Raw genomic sequence first — 17000 nt, forward strand, 5'->3', positions numbered from 1 at the left:
CAACAAGAGAAGCCACCGCAATGAGAAGCCCGCGCACCGCGAAGAAGAGTAGCACCCGCTCTCCACAACTAGAGGAAGCCCGCGCACAGCAACGAAGACCCAACACAGCCAAAGATAAATAAATTTATAATAAATAAATGCATATGTGAAACACTGCAGTGAAGTTTTATTTTTACAAAAGGTTTGTCCAAAGTTGGAGGTGACAGGTATTTCTCAGTTTCATTTCTTACAGATAACGGATTAAATGGACTGCTTAAAAATAATTATTTGACATTAAATTTTGTTAGATGAGATTGCATTAAAACTAGTTATATTTTTCAACTGTATTAAATATAGGCATCTGAGAACACTTTATGATGTTTATCTAAAATATGGTCCAATGATATATGTCATTTGAGGTTTTGTTTATTGTAAAGTTGACTTTTACATGTTGGTGTTGGTAGCTTTTCTAGTGCATCCCAGGTCGATTTTGTGAGCACCTTTAGAAAGTAAGCATTTAATAAATGTTTAACAAATGTATGATAAATGTGCTTTATGTAATTTAAAGTATCATATAAATGCATATAACTGTCACCACTACCATATGTGTTTCGTAGATCAGAGGGTAGAATTTACCAAGTTTTTCAGTTTTGCAGTTTGTTTTCTTGGCTCCCGCTTTTCAGGTTGGCAGACTGAGGCATAGGTTGGTAAAATTTAAGGGTTGACAGTACCAAAATTTAGGTTAAGAATGAACCCCGGGACTTTGCTGTTGGTGCAGTGGTTAAGGATCCGCCTACCAATGCAGGGGACGTGGGTTCCATCCCTAGTCTGGGAAGATCCCACATGCCTCAGAGCCGCTAAGCCCGTGCGCCACAACTACTGAAGCCTGCACTTTAGGGCCTGCGTGCCACAACTACTGAAGCTGGCACGCCTAGAGCCCATGCTTCGCAACAAGAGAAGCCACCACAATGAGAAGCCCGCGCACCACAAAGAAGAGTAGTCCCTGCTCCCGCAACTAGAAAAAGCCGGCGCGCAACAACAAAGACCCAACACAGCCAAAAAAAAAAATGAACCCTAATTATCGATCCCATCATTAAGCCTGTATGGTCACACATTCTTTACCATAATAATATGGCTTGTTTTATATAAAATAACAAGATCTTAATCTCCCTCACTTATTTCTCTCCTCCCCCCTCCCCCCCTCCGGCTCCCCACCCCTCTGGTAACCACCTGTTTGTTCTCTATCTGTGGCTCTGTTTCTGGTTTGTTGTTTGCTTACTTGTTTTGTTTTTTAGATTCCACATATAAGTGAAATCATACAGTATCTGACTTATTTTACTTAGCATAATACCCTCTAGATCCCTCCATATGGTCGCAAATGGCAAGATCTCATTCTTTTTCACGGCTGAGTAATATTTGTGTGTGTGTAAATATATATGTATGCATACACACCGTATCTTCTTTATCTATTCATCTTTTTTTTTTGGCCGCACCGCATGGCAGGCGGGATCTTAGTTCCCTGAGAAGGGATTGGACCTGTGCCCCCCTGCCATGGAAGCGCAGAGTCTTAACCAGTGGACTGCCAGGGAAGTTCCTCCATTCAACTGTTGATGGGCACTTAGGTTGCTTACATTTCTTGGCTATTGTAAATAATGCTACATTGAACATAGGAGTTTTCTTTGGATATATACCCAGGAGTGGAATTGCTGGATCGAGTGGTAGTTCTATGTTTAATTATTTGAGGAATCTCCATATTGTTTTCCATAGTGGCTGCTCTTACAGATTGTTTTTAAGGAAAAGACAGGACGTGGTGAGATTTCATTTATTTTAGGCCTACTGAAAGTAGAACCTACTGTATTATCAAAAAAACAAAATTAAGGTTTTAGTGTGGACATGAGTCTTAAACTCAGTTTAATTACTAGGTAGGGAAATTAATTATTTCATAAGGAATGCATTCTTGTAGAGAACTTTTTAGAATTACAATTTGGATATTTTAAATTTTATTTTAGTCAGTACTAATATAGGATTTAGTGTAAAATCGTTTGTGCTTTTATTTTGTTTTTATCCTAATTCCTGGTATTATTTTCCTACTCCTTTTCTACTTCAATTTCTTTACTTATTTTAAGTTTATTCTATTTAATTGTATATCTGTTTTATCATATATATGTTTCAAAGATATACTTACATATAGGTCTACAGTTGTTTGCCGTCATGTAATTTGACCCCTAAAACACAACTCTAATTATATTAGTTCCTTCCTTAAAAACCTTTGATGCTCTATCTTGTCATCCATATTAACTACAAATTCAGTCCAGCCTTCAAGGTTGGCCACGATATGGCAATAACTCACCTATTGGGACTTCCCTGGTGGCTCAGTGGTTGGGAGTCCACCTGCCAATGCAGGGGACACAGGTTCGAGCCCTGGTCTGGGAAGATCCCACATGCCACGGAGCAACTAAGCCCGTGCGCCACAACTGCTGAGCCTGCGCTCTAGAGCCCGTGAGCCACAGCTACTGAGCTCGCGTGCTGCATCTACTGAAGCCCGCGCGCCTAGAACCTATGCTTCGCGATAGGAGAGTCTCCACCACAATGAGAAGCCCGCGCACCACAACAAAGAGTACACCCCGCTTGCTGCAACTAGAGAAAGCCCGTGCGCAGCAGTGAAGATCCCCAACACAGCCAAAAATAAATAAATAGATAAATTTATTTTAAAAATAACTCACTTATCTTGCCACCTCTCCCTTCCTCAAGCCCTATATTCTAGCAAAACTAAACAGCTTACACGGTCTCTTGTTTAAGAATATACCTCACTATTACCCCATTCGAATTTCGCTTTACTAGAAGTGACTTTTTCTGCTTTCACTTCTGCCAGTCTAAAACCTGCCTGCCCTTGAAGTTTTCCTGAAATGTACTATCCTTCACAAAACTTTTACTGATTTTCCCACCTGCATGCAGTGTCTCTTCCAAACTTTCAGATTTCTAGTTTTTTTTTTTTAACTCATAGTAAGCACATAGTTAGTAGTTGTTAAATAATTACCTGACCATCCAAAGACTTTGAGATCAGTTGTTATTTGACAAATGTATCACTGACATAGTTTCCTAATGAGAAAAAAATGAGTAGCCTTCGGCAAAAGCAGGAAAGCTTTGACTAAAGTATCAGACCATTGCATTGCTATCACAGACCCAAATGTCATCCTGTCCGTTCTTCCTAGTGGATCTTTTTTCTTTTTTTTGAAAGAACTTTGCTGATAGGCATTTATCTTTCCCTCCTTGATTCTTTCCATTTCTTGGTGGTTTTAGTTTTGGCCTGATCCTCGTAGGTAGTTGTATGCTTTAGAAACCTCTCCATTCAGCAGGACCAGGGTCTGGCAGTACATGGGTGGTTTGAGCTTTGGAAACAGGTCAGGGGCCATGGCTCTGAAGGAGTGGAATAAGCAGAGGTATCAGACTGATATACCTTACCAGGCTGCCTTTTCAACTTGCAAAGACTCGTCCAAAATAGTGTCTTTTTAACATACAAGGAGGATGCATAGGTACATATTTTAATAGAAAAAAATTAAATTTGTTGAAAGTAACTATTAAAACTTCTCAGGGAACAAAATTGTTTTCCTTTTAAAACTAATAAACACTCTTGAAGACTGCATAAACTTATTTTGTGGTCCACGTGGGGAAAAAATGGCATTGAAAAAAGCACATTCTGGAAGCTGTACTTTACTATCTGTATATATGCTGTCATATGTTCTAACTTTTTTTTAAAAACTGTATTTTCTTCCCAGTAGCTGGTCCAGCTTTTATAGTACTAGGACTGACTGCTTCTCAGCTGGTGAACCCCTGACATACACACCACGTTTTCCCCCAAGTTGTGTACACTAATTATAGCAAGACACTAAGGAATGACCCACTTCATTTTGGAATTTATTTTATGACACTTCAGACAATTATCTTTAAGGACAGATGAACTTGTGTTGTTTTAATACCATAGAGAGATGAATTTAAGCAGCTTTAAATATCACTGAGGGTTATTTCTTCTTTGCCTCTTCTGTCTACCTTCAGGTTCTTAGAGCTCAATACATGCACTTAGAGAGTCTTCTAAAAAACTAAGATGATTTGTAATAAGTAAGTTAGAACCGAGGATACGCATGAAGAGTTGGATAATGGAACATGGAAGGTTCTAATTTCCCTAATGCGGTTTTGGTATTTTAAAGGTTACTGTGTTGTGCCCTTAGGAGATATTTTAAGTTTTCTGGAAAGAGACTAAAGAAAGATTATCACCAAAACTCAGACAAGGGAAAAGGTGCCAAAACCAAATGAAGAAAATGTGGGCAGAATGCCCATGTGTGTCTCAAAGTGAACAGTTAGATTGTGTCTTCTATTGTGACAGGGTGATTTATTGGTGTTTCTGTGAGCCTTCCTGATTTTAATAGTGGTGAGATGTCACTTTCAGGTTCACGTGGGGGGACTTCCCTGGTGGTCCAGTGCTTAAGACTCAGCTCTTCCACTGCAGGTTCATATGGTAATCCTATATATGTGTACATCATTTAAAATCATATAAAGCAAAAAAGGGCAGATTTCCAAGTGGTCCAGTGGTTAGGACTCAGCACTCTCACTGCCGGGGCCCGGGTTCAGTCCCTGGTGGGGGAACTAAGATCCCACAAGCCACGCAGGGCAGCGCGCCCCTCCCCCCCCAAAAAAAATAGAATACAGCACTTTAATTGTAATTTTTTAAATAAGGAAAAGTCTTATTTTCTAACTTACTAAGTAGAGAATCCCCATGTGAATTGATCCCTTCACCTGTCTGATCTTTAAACTTTTCACCTAGCAATTCTGTCTCTGCTGTCTAGCTTAAGACTGAGACCATTGATATATGTAATACATATACATATTCATAAAGAACTGCATTAGCTAGGTTATGTTGCAGCAACAAACCACCTCCCAATCTAGGTGGCTTAAACAATGAAGGATTCGTTTCTCACTACATGGCCATGATAGATCAGCAGGGCAGCTCTGCTCGTGTCACTCAGTGATCCAGGCTGATGGAAGAACCACCTTCTTGTACACTATTGGTCACCATGCTAAGAGGGAAGTGAAGTCTGGAGGGTCTCTCACCAGCTCAGAAGTGATTCACATTGCTTATTTCGCAACACGATGGCCAGATCTAGTCATGTAGTCCCATGTAACTAGGCAGGGCCAGGGAGCACAACACTGCCGGTACCAGGGCGACAGCTGAAAATATATAATAAACAGCGCTGTTCTTTTGGTCACCAGATAGTCGATCTACCCTCTCTCACAGGCAAAATACACTCACTTCCTCCCCAAGTAGGGAACCCCAAGGTCCTATCAAATCATTGCATCAAGCTTGAAGTCCAGGATCTCTGAGTGATGCAAGGATGTGATGACTGGTGGTCTATTCGCGAGGAGATGATGCACATAGTAGTCTCTATATCAGGCCCAGATGTTGCTCTTTTTGATCCATAGATTTGTGAAAGAAATTGGCAAATGATTGGCTGCCATCACATACAATATACAGTGGTGAGTAGCGACAGGATGATAAAAATAAACACCCCCATTTGAAAGGGGGAAGAACAGGAGACGTATAGCAGCCAGTGGACTGCAGCAAATTCTGCAATTCCTCTGAGCAGTCATTGAGAGGACCCCTCCAGGGATGGGGAATGTTCTTGAAGAGACCCTGACTTGGCTCCTTAGCTCACTTGTCTGTTCTTTCTTTGCTCCCCTGGCTCCATCTTATTGGACCTCCTCCTCCTTTTTTTCCTATTATGTTCCTTGGCTGTATCCCAAATGGACAATGAGGAATATACCCCTTTAAGGGGACGAACAGCTTTCTTAGTCCACTTCCCGCCATAGATGCCTGGGAACCCAAAGATCATTTTAAGAAGGTTTGAATAGTCATAGGCTCTCAAGCCCAGGCTGGTGGTCGTTTTGGCAGTATAACTCTCAAAAACTTAGTTGGATTTTTACTTATTTGTTTCCAGTCAGCTCCATGTGCCCTAGCCACGTCCACCAGTCTTTTCTAGCCATACTTCATAGATTTGCTGCATAACTCTGCCTTGTTGGTCTCATACTTCTTCCTTGACGTAATTTTGAATACAGGTGTTTCTGCCATAATGCCGTATATGCTTTCCTGAATTCTGCAAAATTGCCCACTAAAATAAACAGGGCTTATGGGAAAAACAGGATTGGGCAGACCACTCAAAAGCTGTGGAACACTGTAACCAGTGCACTAATAAAAGCAAACTTAATTAAAATAAAAACAGTAGCATATTAAATCTCCAGCGGCATATGCACTCAGCATCAGTTGCTTGGAGCTTTACAGACTCAGTCCCCTGGGTGCTTGTTTCCTCCTCTGAGATTTTGGGGTGTTGAAGACATTTACGTATAATAGGACTAATTTCATCACAGTAAAAATTTGATCTATGGTATGGTGTATGCTTCAGCAATCAAAAACTTTCTTTCTTTTTTAAACACAGGAGGAAAAACATATACCCTCAACTTTACCAGATATAAAGTGGAAAGTGCAGTGGTTCATGAAGCAGCTGAACCAGCCACAACTTGCATTAAAGGAAGGTACAGAAGTGGGATGCTTAGCATTTTTCTTAGTGTTTTCATATATTGCTAAAGCTTTCTTTCTAATTTGGGAAAGCTTTCTCCTGATCACTTCCAACAGGAAAATTTCGTAGAAACCAACATGACTTCTGTGTTATATTGACATCATTTCCCTATTTACTAATAGCATTTGAACTAATTCACATCAAAGAAACGTGCTTTGTAGCAAAACGGACTAAGAGACTGCTTTGGCGAGAGAACCTCTTTTTAGTCTCTTTTTAGAAAAGCTATTTTATTCAGCACTACCTTAATCAGTTGGGAGGTTTCATCAGTGGTTGTGAAGGCCAAAACGTTCACTTGATCCTTGCCTCAAGACTGAATTCTGATCAGCATTTGTATCTCAGAGACCTTCTCAGTCGTGTGTTAAGCACCTGCTTCTTCTAACCCTACAAATCACTGACCTTCTGGACTCCTTTTTTTATGATTGGAAACTGACTGATTCTTTTCTGAATTCATCCTTTTCAAATAATAATTTGTCAAATACAGCCAAGAGTAACCAACACACTCTTTTAATAGTCCGTTTTCCCACTAGAGCTGTAAGTTTTTATGGCATATTAGCTCTCGTCACCACTGTGCAATATGAGCTGCTCTCCTTTTAGCCTCTGATAGCTTTTTCCTTGCCTCCTTCTACCCAGCTCCTACGCCTTCACCATATACTTTAGGTTTTTTGGTGAGGCAGCACCACACTTCTGGATTCCACCTGTATCAGCTAGGAGAGGCCAGGTTATGCTGCAGTAGTAAACAACACAAGATCTCAGTGGCTTTGTAGTGGGAAGCAGCAGCATAGCACAGGGAGATCAGCTCAGTGCTTTTCGACCACCTAGAGGGGTGGGATGAGGAGGGTGGGAGGGAGGCTCAAGAGGGAGGAGGTATGGGGATATATGTATGTATATGGCTGATTCACTTTGTTGTACAACAGAAACTAACACCTAACAGCATTGTGAAGCAATTATACTCCAGTAAAGACGTATTTAAAAAAAAAAAAAAATCTCAGTGGCTTTGAAAACATGCTCTCCTTCAAATCAAATAAAAAACAAAAAAATTTAAAGATCCACAGCATTATGCATATCCTGTGGGTCATTTTGTTACTTGGTGTCCCAGGTTGATAGCAGTTATCACCTTAAGGATTGCTGGTCCCTGTCTCAGAGGGAAGAGAGGTCTGGAGGATCTCATATTGCTCTTCCATGTATCACTTCTACTCAGCTGTACTGGCTGGAAATAGTCACACAGCCCCACCCAACTACAGGGGAGGGGGCAGGGTGAGAAAGTGCAGGTCTGTCATGTGCCCAGAAGGCCGAGGGTCAGGGGTATTTCAGAAAAACAAATTGGCCACCACCACAGAGGATATCCTTTCATTTATTTTTCTTTGTCTTCATGATTTTGTTTTATTCCTCTCTTTTTCTGGTTAATTGAATTTTACTGTCTCTCCTCCCTTGCTTAATTTGAGATAATTAATGTGGTTAAGTTTATTTACTTGTACTTGTAGTAGTTTACATTATTTCCACGGGTCAGAAGTTTGGGCAATACAAAATAAAGCTACTATGATTTTCCTACTTAAAATGCAAGGTACAAAACTGATGCAAAAAGGTATGTGGTTACAGGAATAATTGAGTTTTAATTATTTTGGAATGTCACTTATCATAGTAGAAATAGACCATGAGCTTTAGAGTCAGGCAGGCCTGGAGTCAAACATTGCTTCTGTCATTTAATAGTTAGGTGATCTTAGACAAATAATTTGACCTCTCAGAGGCATAATTTCCTCTTTTATAAATGCAAAAAAGTATAAATATATCTATTCAGATGTCAAGTAAAACATGGTGGCATTTATCACTGTTTCTTTCTGAAATTCTACTAAAATGAAAGTAAAATAATTTTTTATAATTAATTAATCGATTGATTTGGCCACACCACACGGCTTGTGTGATCTTAGTTCCCCAACCAGAGATTGAAGCTAGGCCCTCGGCGGTGAAAGCACAGAGTCCTAACCATCGGACTGCCAAGGAATTCCCTAAATAATTTTTTTAAAAGAATAAATCCATAAGGAGAGAAAATGGAAGAGAGACAATAGCAGAGGAATGATAGAAATAGTTGTGAATTACATATTATAGTCATGATAGTGTAAGCAATAAATCCCTTAACAAAAAAGTGATACAACTGTATGGGGAGGATGAAGGAAGAGTTGGGAGCAATAAGGTAAGAAAACGATAGTGGGAGACAAGTGGTACTATCTAAAATTGAAAAAAAAAAAAGTCAAGAAATAGAAATACAATCATAGGGACTTCCACGGTGGTCCAGTGGCTAAGACTCGGTGCTTTCACTGCTGAGGGCCCAGGTTCAGTCCCTGGTCGGAGAACTAAGATCCGACGTGCCACGCGGCATGGCCAGAAAAAAAAGGAAATACAATCAAATTGTTTAGAAATATGAAAGTACATACAAGGGGAAGGGGATTAGGAACCGAGATGGTGGAGTAGAAGGACGTGCTCTCACTCCCTCTCGCGAGAACACCGGAATCACAACTAGCTGCTGGACAATCATTGACAGGAAGACACTGGAACTCACCAAAAAAGATACCCCACATCCAAAGACAAAGGAGAAGCCACAGTGAGACGGCAGGAGGGGTGCAATCACAGTTAAATCAAATCCCATAATTGCTGGGTGGGTGACTCACAGACTGGAGAACACTTATACCCCAGACGTCCACCCACTGGAGTGAAGGTTCTGAGCCCCACGTCAGAGTTCCCAACCAGGGGGTCCAGCAATGGTAGGAGGAATTCCTAGAGAATCAGACTTTGAAGGCTAGTGGGATTTGATTGCAGGACTTCAACAGGACTGGGGGAAAGAGAGACTCCACTCTTGGAGGGCACACACAAAGTAGTGTGCGCGTTGGGACCCAGGGGAAGGAGCAGTGATCCCATATAAGATTAAACCAGACCCACCTGCTAGTGTTGGAGGGTCTCCTGCAGAGGCAGGGGGTGGCTGTTGCTCACCATGGGGACAAGGACACTGGCAGCAGAAGTTCTGGGAAGTACTCCTTGGCGTGAGCCCTCCCCTAGTCCACCATTTAGCCCCACCAAAGATCCCAGGTAGGCTCCAGTGTTGGGTTGCCTCAGGCCAAACAACCAACAGGGAGGGAACCCAGCCCCACCCATCAGCAGTCAAGCGGATTAAAGTTTTACTGAGCTCTGCCCACCAGAGGAACAGTCAGCTCTACCCACCACCAGTCCCTCCCATCAGGAAGCTTGCACAAGCCTCTCAATAGCCTCATCCACCAGAGGGCAGACAGCAGAAGCAAGAAGAACTACAGTCCTGCAGCCTGTGGAACAAAAACCACATTCACACAATGATAGACAAGATGAAAAGGCAAAGGGCTATGTACCAGCTGAAGGAACAAGATAAAACACCAGAAAAACAACTAAATGAAGTGGAGATAGGCAACCTTCCAGAAAAAGAATTCAGAATAATGATAGTGAAGGTGTTCCAGGACCTCAGAAAAAGAACGGAGGCAAAGATCGAGAAGATGCAAAAATGTTTAACAATGACCTAGAAGAATTAAAGAACAAACAAACAGAGATGAACAATACAATAACTGAAATAAAAAATACACTAGAAGGAATCAATAGCAGAGTAACTGAGGCAGAAGAACAGATAAGTGACCTGGAAGACAAAATGGTGGAATTCAGTGCTGTGAAACAGAATAAACAAAAAAGAATAAAAAGAAATGAAGACAGCCTAAGAGACCTCTGGGACAACATTAAAAGCAACAACATTCGCATTATAGGGGTCCCAGAAGGAGAAGAGAGAGAGAAAGGACCCGAGAAAATATTTGAAGAGATTATAGTCGAAAACTTCCCTAACATGGGAAAGGAAATAGCCACCCAAGTCCAGGAAGCGCAGAGAGTCCCATACAGGATAAACTCTGGGAGAAACACGCCAAGACACATAGTAATCAAACTGGCAAAAATTAAAAACAAAGAAAAATTATTGAAAGCAGCAAGGGAAAAATGACAAATAACATACAAGGGAACTCCCATAAGGTTAGCAGCTGATTTCTCAGCAGAAACTCTACAAGCCAGAAGGAAGTGACATGGCATATTTAAAGTGATGAAAGGGAAGAACCTACAACCAAGATTACTCTACCCGGCAAGGATCTCATTCAGATTCAACGGAGAAATCAAAAGCTTTACAGACACGCAAAAGTTAAGAGAATTCAGCACCACCAAACCAGCTCTACAACATATGCTAAAGGAACTTCTCTAAGTGGGAAACACAAGAGAAGAAAAGGACCTACAAAAACAAACGCAAAACATTTAAGTAAATGGTCATAGGAACATACATACTGATAATTACCTTAAACGTGAATGGATTAAATGCTCCAACCAAAAGACACAGGCTTGCTGAATGGATACAAAAACAAGACCCATCTATATGCTGTCTACAGGAGACCCACTTCAGACCTAGGGACACATACAGACTGAAAGTGAGGGGATGAAAAAAGATATTCCCTGCAAATGGAAATCAAAAGAAAGCTGGAGTAGCAATACTTCTATCAGATAAAATAGACTTTAAAATAAAGAATGTTACAAGAGACAAGGAAGGACACTACATAATGGTCAAGGGATCAATCCAAGAAGAAGACGTAACAATTATAAATATATATGCACCCAACATAGGTGCACCTCAATACATAAGGCAACTGCTAACAGCTCTAAAAGAGGAAATCGACAGTAACACAATAACAGTGGGGGACTTTAACACCTCACTTACACCAATGGACAGATCATCCAAAATTAAAATAAATAAGGAAACAGAAGCTTTAAATGACACAATTGACCAGATAGATTTAATTGATATTTATAGGACATTCCGTCCAGAAACAGCAGATTACACTTTCTTCTCAAGTGCGCATGGAACATTCTTCAGGATAGATCACATCTTGGGTCACAAATCAAGCCACAGTAAATTTAAGAAAACTGAAATCATGTCAAGCATCTTTTCGGACCACAACGCTATGAGATTAGAAATGAATTACAGGACTTCCCTGGTGGCACAGTGGTTAGGAATCCACCTGCCAGTGCAGGGGACACGGGTTCGAGCCCTGGTCCGGGAAGATCCCACGTGCCGCGGAGCAACTAAGCCCGTGTGCCACAACGATGGAGCCTGCGCTCTAGAGCCCGCGAGCCAAAACTGCTGAGCCCAAATACCACAACTACTGAAGCCCATGCGCCTAAAGCCCATGCTCTGCAACAAGAGACGCCAACCAACAAGAAGCCCGCGAACTGCAACGAAGAGTAGCCCCCACTTGCCGCAACTAGAGAAAGCCCACACACAGCAACAAAGACCCAAGGCAGCCAAAAAAGTTAATTAATTTTTAAAAAAAGATGAATTACAGGGAAAACAAAAACGTAATAAACACAAGCACATGGAGGCTAAACAGTATGTTACTAAATAACCAAGAGATCACTGAAGAAATCAGAGGAAATCAGAAAATACCTAGAGACAAATGACAATGAAAACGCGATGATCCAAAACCTATGGGATGCAGCAAAAGCAGTTTTAAGAGGGAAGTTTATAGCAATACAAGCCTACCTCACAAAACAAGTAAAATCTCAAATAAACAATCTAACCTTACACCTAAAGGAAGTAGAGAAAGAAGAACAAACAAAACCCAAAGTTAGCAGAAGGAAAGAAATCACAAAGGTCAGAGCAGAAATAAATGAAATAGAAACAAAGAAAACAGTAGCAAAGATGAATAAAACTAAAAGCTGGTTCTTTGAGAAGATAAACAAAATTGATACACCATTAGCCAGACTCATCAAGAAAAAGAGGGAGAGGACTCAAATCAATAAAATTAGAAATGAAAAAGAAGTTACAAGAGGCACTGCAGAAATACAAAGCATCCTAAGAGACTGCTACAAGCAACTCTATGCCAATAAAATGGACCACCTGGAAGAAATGGACAAATTCTTAGAAAGGTATAACCTTCCAAGACTGAACCAGGAAGAAATAGAAAATATGAACAGACCAATCACAAGCACTGAAATTGGAACTGTGATTAAAAATCTTCCAACAAACAAAAGTCCAGGACCAGATGGCTTCACAGGTGAATTCTATCAAACATTTAGAGAAGAGCTAATACCCATCCTTCTCAAACTCTTTCAAAAAATTGCAGAGGAATGAACACTCCCAAACTCATTCTATGAGGTCACCATCACCCTGATACCAAAACCAGACAAAGATACTACAAAGAAAGAAAATTACAGACCAATACCACTGATGAATATAGATGCAAAAATCCTCAACAAAATACTAGCAAACAGAATCCAACAACCCATTAAAAGGATCATACATCATGATCAAGTGGGATTTATCCCAGGGATGCAAGGATTCTTCAATATATGCAAATCAGTCAATGTGATAAACCGTATTAACAAATTGAAGAATAAAAACCGTATGATCATCTCAGTAGATGCAGAAAAAGCTTTTGACAAAATTCAACACCCATTTATGATAAAAACTCTCCAGAAAGTGGGCATAGAGGGAACCTACCTCAACATAATAAAGGCCATATATGACAAACCCACAGCAAACATCATTCTCAATGGTGAAAAGCTGAAAGCATTTCCTCTAAGATCAAGAGCAAGACAAGGATGTCCACTCTCACCACTATTACCCAACATAGTTTTGGAAGTCCTAGCCATGGCAATCAGAGAAGAAAAAGAAATAAAAGGAATCCAAATTGGAAAATAAGAAGTAAAACTGTCACTGTTTGCAGATGACATGATACTATACATAGAGAATCCTAAAGATGCCACCAGAAAACTACTAGAGCTAATCAATGAATTTGGTAAAGTTGCAGGATACAAAATTAATACACAGAAATTTCTTGCATTCCTATACACTAATGATGAAAAATCTGAAAGAGAAATTAAGGAAACACTCCCATTTACCATTGCAACAAAAAGAATAAAATACCTAAGAATAAACCTACCGAGGCTTCCCTGGTGGCGTAGTGGTTAAGAATCCGCCTGCCTAGGCAGGGGCACGGGTTCAAGCCCTGGCCCAGGAGATGCCACATGCCATGGAGCAACTAAATCTGTGTGCCACAACTACTGAGCTTGTGCACTAGAGCCTGTGGACCACAACTGCTGAGCCCGCGTGTCACAACTACTGAAGCCCACGCACCTAGAGCCTGTGCTCCGCAACAAGAGAAGCCACTGCAGTGAGAAGCCCACACACAGCAACAAAGACCCAACACAGCCAAAAATAAAAATAAATAACAAATAAATTTAGAAAAAAAAGAAAAGAATAAACATACCTAGGAAGACAAAAGACCTGTATGCAGAAAACTATAAGACACTGATGGAAGAAATTAAAAATGATACCAACAGATGGAGACATATACCATGTTCTTGGATTGGATGCATCAATATTGTGAAAATGACTATACTACCCAAAGCAATCTGCAGATTCAGTGCAATCCCTATCAAATTACCAATGGCATTTTTTACAGAACTAGAACAAAAAAATCTTAAAATTTGTGTGGAGACACAAAAGACCCCGAATAGCCAAAGCAGTCTTGAGGGAAAAAGATGGAGCTGGAGGAGTCAGACTCCCTGACTTCAGACTATACTACAAAGCTACAGTAATCAAGACAGTATGGTCCTGGCACAAAAACAGAAACATAAATCAGTAGAACAAAATAGAAAGCCCAGAGATAAACCCACGCATCTACGGTCAACTAATCTATGACAAAGTAGGCAAGGATATACAATGGAGAAAAGACACTCTCTTCAGTAAGTGGTGCTGGGAAAACTGGACAGCTACATGTAAAAGAATGAAATTAGAACACTCCCTAACACCATACACAAAAATAAACTCAAAATGGATTAGAGACCTAAATGTAAGACCGGACATAATAAAACTCTTAGAGGAAAACATAGGAAGAACACTCTTTGACATAAATCACAGCAAGATCTTTTTTGATCCACCTCCTAGAGTAATGGAAATAAAAACAAAAATAAACAAATGGGACCTAATGAAACTTCAAAGCTTTTGCACAGCAAAGGAAACCATAAACAAGAGGAAAAGACAGCCCTCAGAATGGGAGAAAATATTTGCAAACAAATCAACAGACAAAGGACTAATCTCCAAAATATATAAACAGCTCATGCAGCTCAATATTAAAAAAACAAACAACCCAATCCAAAAATGGGCCGAAGACCTAAATAGACATTTCTCCAAAGGAGACATACAGGTGGCCAAGAAGCACATGAAAAGCTGCTCAACATCACTAATTATTGGAGGAATGCAAATCAAAACCACAATGAGGTATCACCTCACACCAGTTAGAATGGGCATCATCAAAAAATCTACAAACAACAAATGCTGGAGAGGGTGTGGAGAAAAGGGAACCCTCTTGCACTGTTGGTGGGAATATAAATTGATACACCCACTATGGAGAACAGTATGGAGGTTCCTTAAAAAACTAAAATAGAATTACCATACAACCCAGCAATCCCACTACTGGGCATATACCCTGAGAAAACGATAATTCAAAAAGAGTCATGTACCACAATGTTCATTGCAGCTCTATTTACAATAGCCAGGTCATGGAAGCAACCTAAATGCCCATCAACAGACGAATGGATAAAGAAGATGTGGTACATATATACAATGGAATATTACTCAACCATAAAAAGGAACGAAATTGGGTCATTTGTAGAGACGTGGATGGGTCTAGAGACTGTCATACAGAGTGAAGTAAGTCAGAAAGATAAAAACAAATATCATATATTAATGCATATATGTGGAACCTAGAAAAATGGTACAGATGAACTGGTTTGCAGGGCAGAAATTGAGACACAGATGCAGAGAACAAACGTATGGACACCAAGGGGGGAAAGCGGCAGCGGGTGAGGGTGGTGGTGGGATGAACTGGGAGACTGGGATTGACATGTATACACTGATGTGTATAAAATGGATGGCTAATAACAACCTGCTGTATAAAAAATAAATTAAAATTTTTAAAAAAATAATAAATGTTTAAAAAAGAAGAAGAATACAAGGGGAAGGGGAAGAGGAACAGCTAAAAGGAACACTTTTGTCTCAGGTATGGGACTCAGATGGGATGGAGCAGGCAGAGGATGGCTGCTTTTTCATAAACCTTGCAGTATATTTGACTTGTAAAACTATGTATGATTTTTTTGAGTGATTACTTTGATAAAAAAATTTAAAATAAGTTTAAAAATCAACCCCAGGGCTTCCCTGGTGGTGCAGTGGTTGAGACTCCGCCTGCCGATGCAGGGGACACGGGTTCGTGCCCCGGTCCGGGAGGATCCCACATGCCACGGAGCGGCTGGGCCCGTGAGCCATGGCCTCTGAGCCTGCACGTCCGGAGCCTGTGCTCCGCAACAGGAGAGGCCACAGAAGTGAGAGGCCCGCTTACCGCAAAAAAAAAAAAAAAAAAATCAACCCCAAAGTTTTGTAGTGAATATTAACTAAAAATAATAAATAATGAGCACCTTTACAATTCTGTGCACATAGCAGGTATTCAGAAAATACTAGTTTCCTTCCTTTTGTCAATTAGATAGGGTATGTGCTTGCAGTGACATTCTTATGACTCAGAGGTTAGCTGGTTGGCTAAGCGGCAATGTGAGGTATGTCACAAAGCAAATTATGTGCCTTTCTCATCTTTTTTTTTTTTAATGGATGGTTTTATTTTCCTTGGAGCCATGTCAACCTTATGGTTAGAATTTAGACTTCTGTTCAACTGACACATGAAAAATCACCTGGTCATTGAGTGGATCTAGAGAGCCATGCATAGAACAAATTTAAAAATACGTAGCAACTCTGAAATTATTCTAAGAAACCTGAAAACAATGATATCTATACCTAGATTATAAATTATTTAAGGCCAGTGACATTTCTCTCTCTTCTGTAGTTGTCAATTAGCTGCTTTATTTTCCTGGTCCACAGTGCCTAGCCCACTACTACCTTTGTTCCATGAGCTCTCACCATGGTGGATGGTGGTGACTGATATTGAAAAGAAAACCAGCCAGCATAAGGTCCTTACATGTTTCATGGACAACACATATTGTGTAACTGGACTGTAAACTCCTTGGGGACACAGACCATATATTCTGCCATGTCAGTACGTCCAGGATAATGAATGCCGTGCAAAAACAGATATTCACTTAGTTATCAGATATACACTGAACACCTACTAAGTGCTGGTCGTCACTGTGCTAAGCTCTAAGAATACCTCAGTGAACTGGACAGGTAAACTCCTGCTGTCTTAGAATTTACATTCTAACAGAATGTTTGTTGAATTCATGTAACCCAGTAAAATGATGGCCCACAATGAGCCATTTAAGCAGGATAAAGAATTGTATATCTAAAGA

The 17000-nt window shown here is 40.4% G+C and overlaps 1 protein-coding gene across 3 annotated transcripts in view; it reads left to right on the forward strand.

The window, feature by feature from the left end:
- The window catches only part of ZNF652 (zinc finger protein 652), a 70509-nt gene that overhangs the window by 31613 nt on the left and 21896 nt on the right, over positions 1-17000 (forward strand). The window contains exon 2 of one of the 3 annotated variants that reach the window (XM_032615713.1): positions 6465-6561. The exons of 1 other annotated variant lie outside the window; for it this stretch is intronic. The gene's annotated coding sequence lies outside the window, so the exon portion shown is untranslated. Of the gene's footprint in view, positions 1-6464; positions 6562-16125; positions 16879-17000 lie in introns of those variants that run through there. One more of the 3 variants, XM_032615715.1, reaches the window with a different exon arrangement.

This window comes from Phocoena sinus, chromosome 20, assembly GCF_008692025.1.
Source record: "Phocoena sinus isolate mPhoSin1 chromosome 20, mPhoSin1.pri, whole genome shotgun sequence".
Classification (NCBI taxonomy): domain Eukaryota; kingdom Metazoa; phylum Chordata; class Mammalia; order Artiodactyla; family Phocoenidae; genus Phocoena; species Phocoena sinus.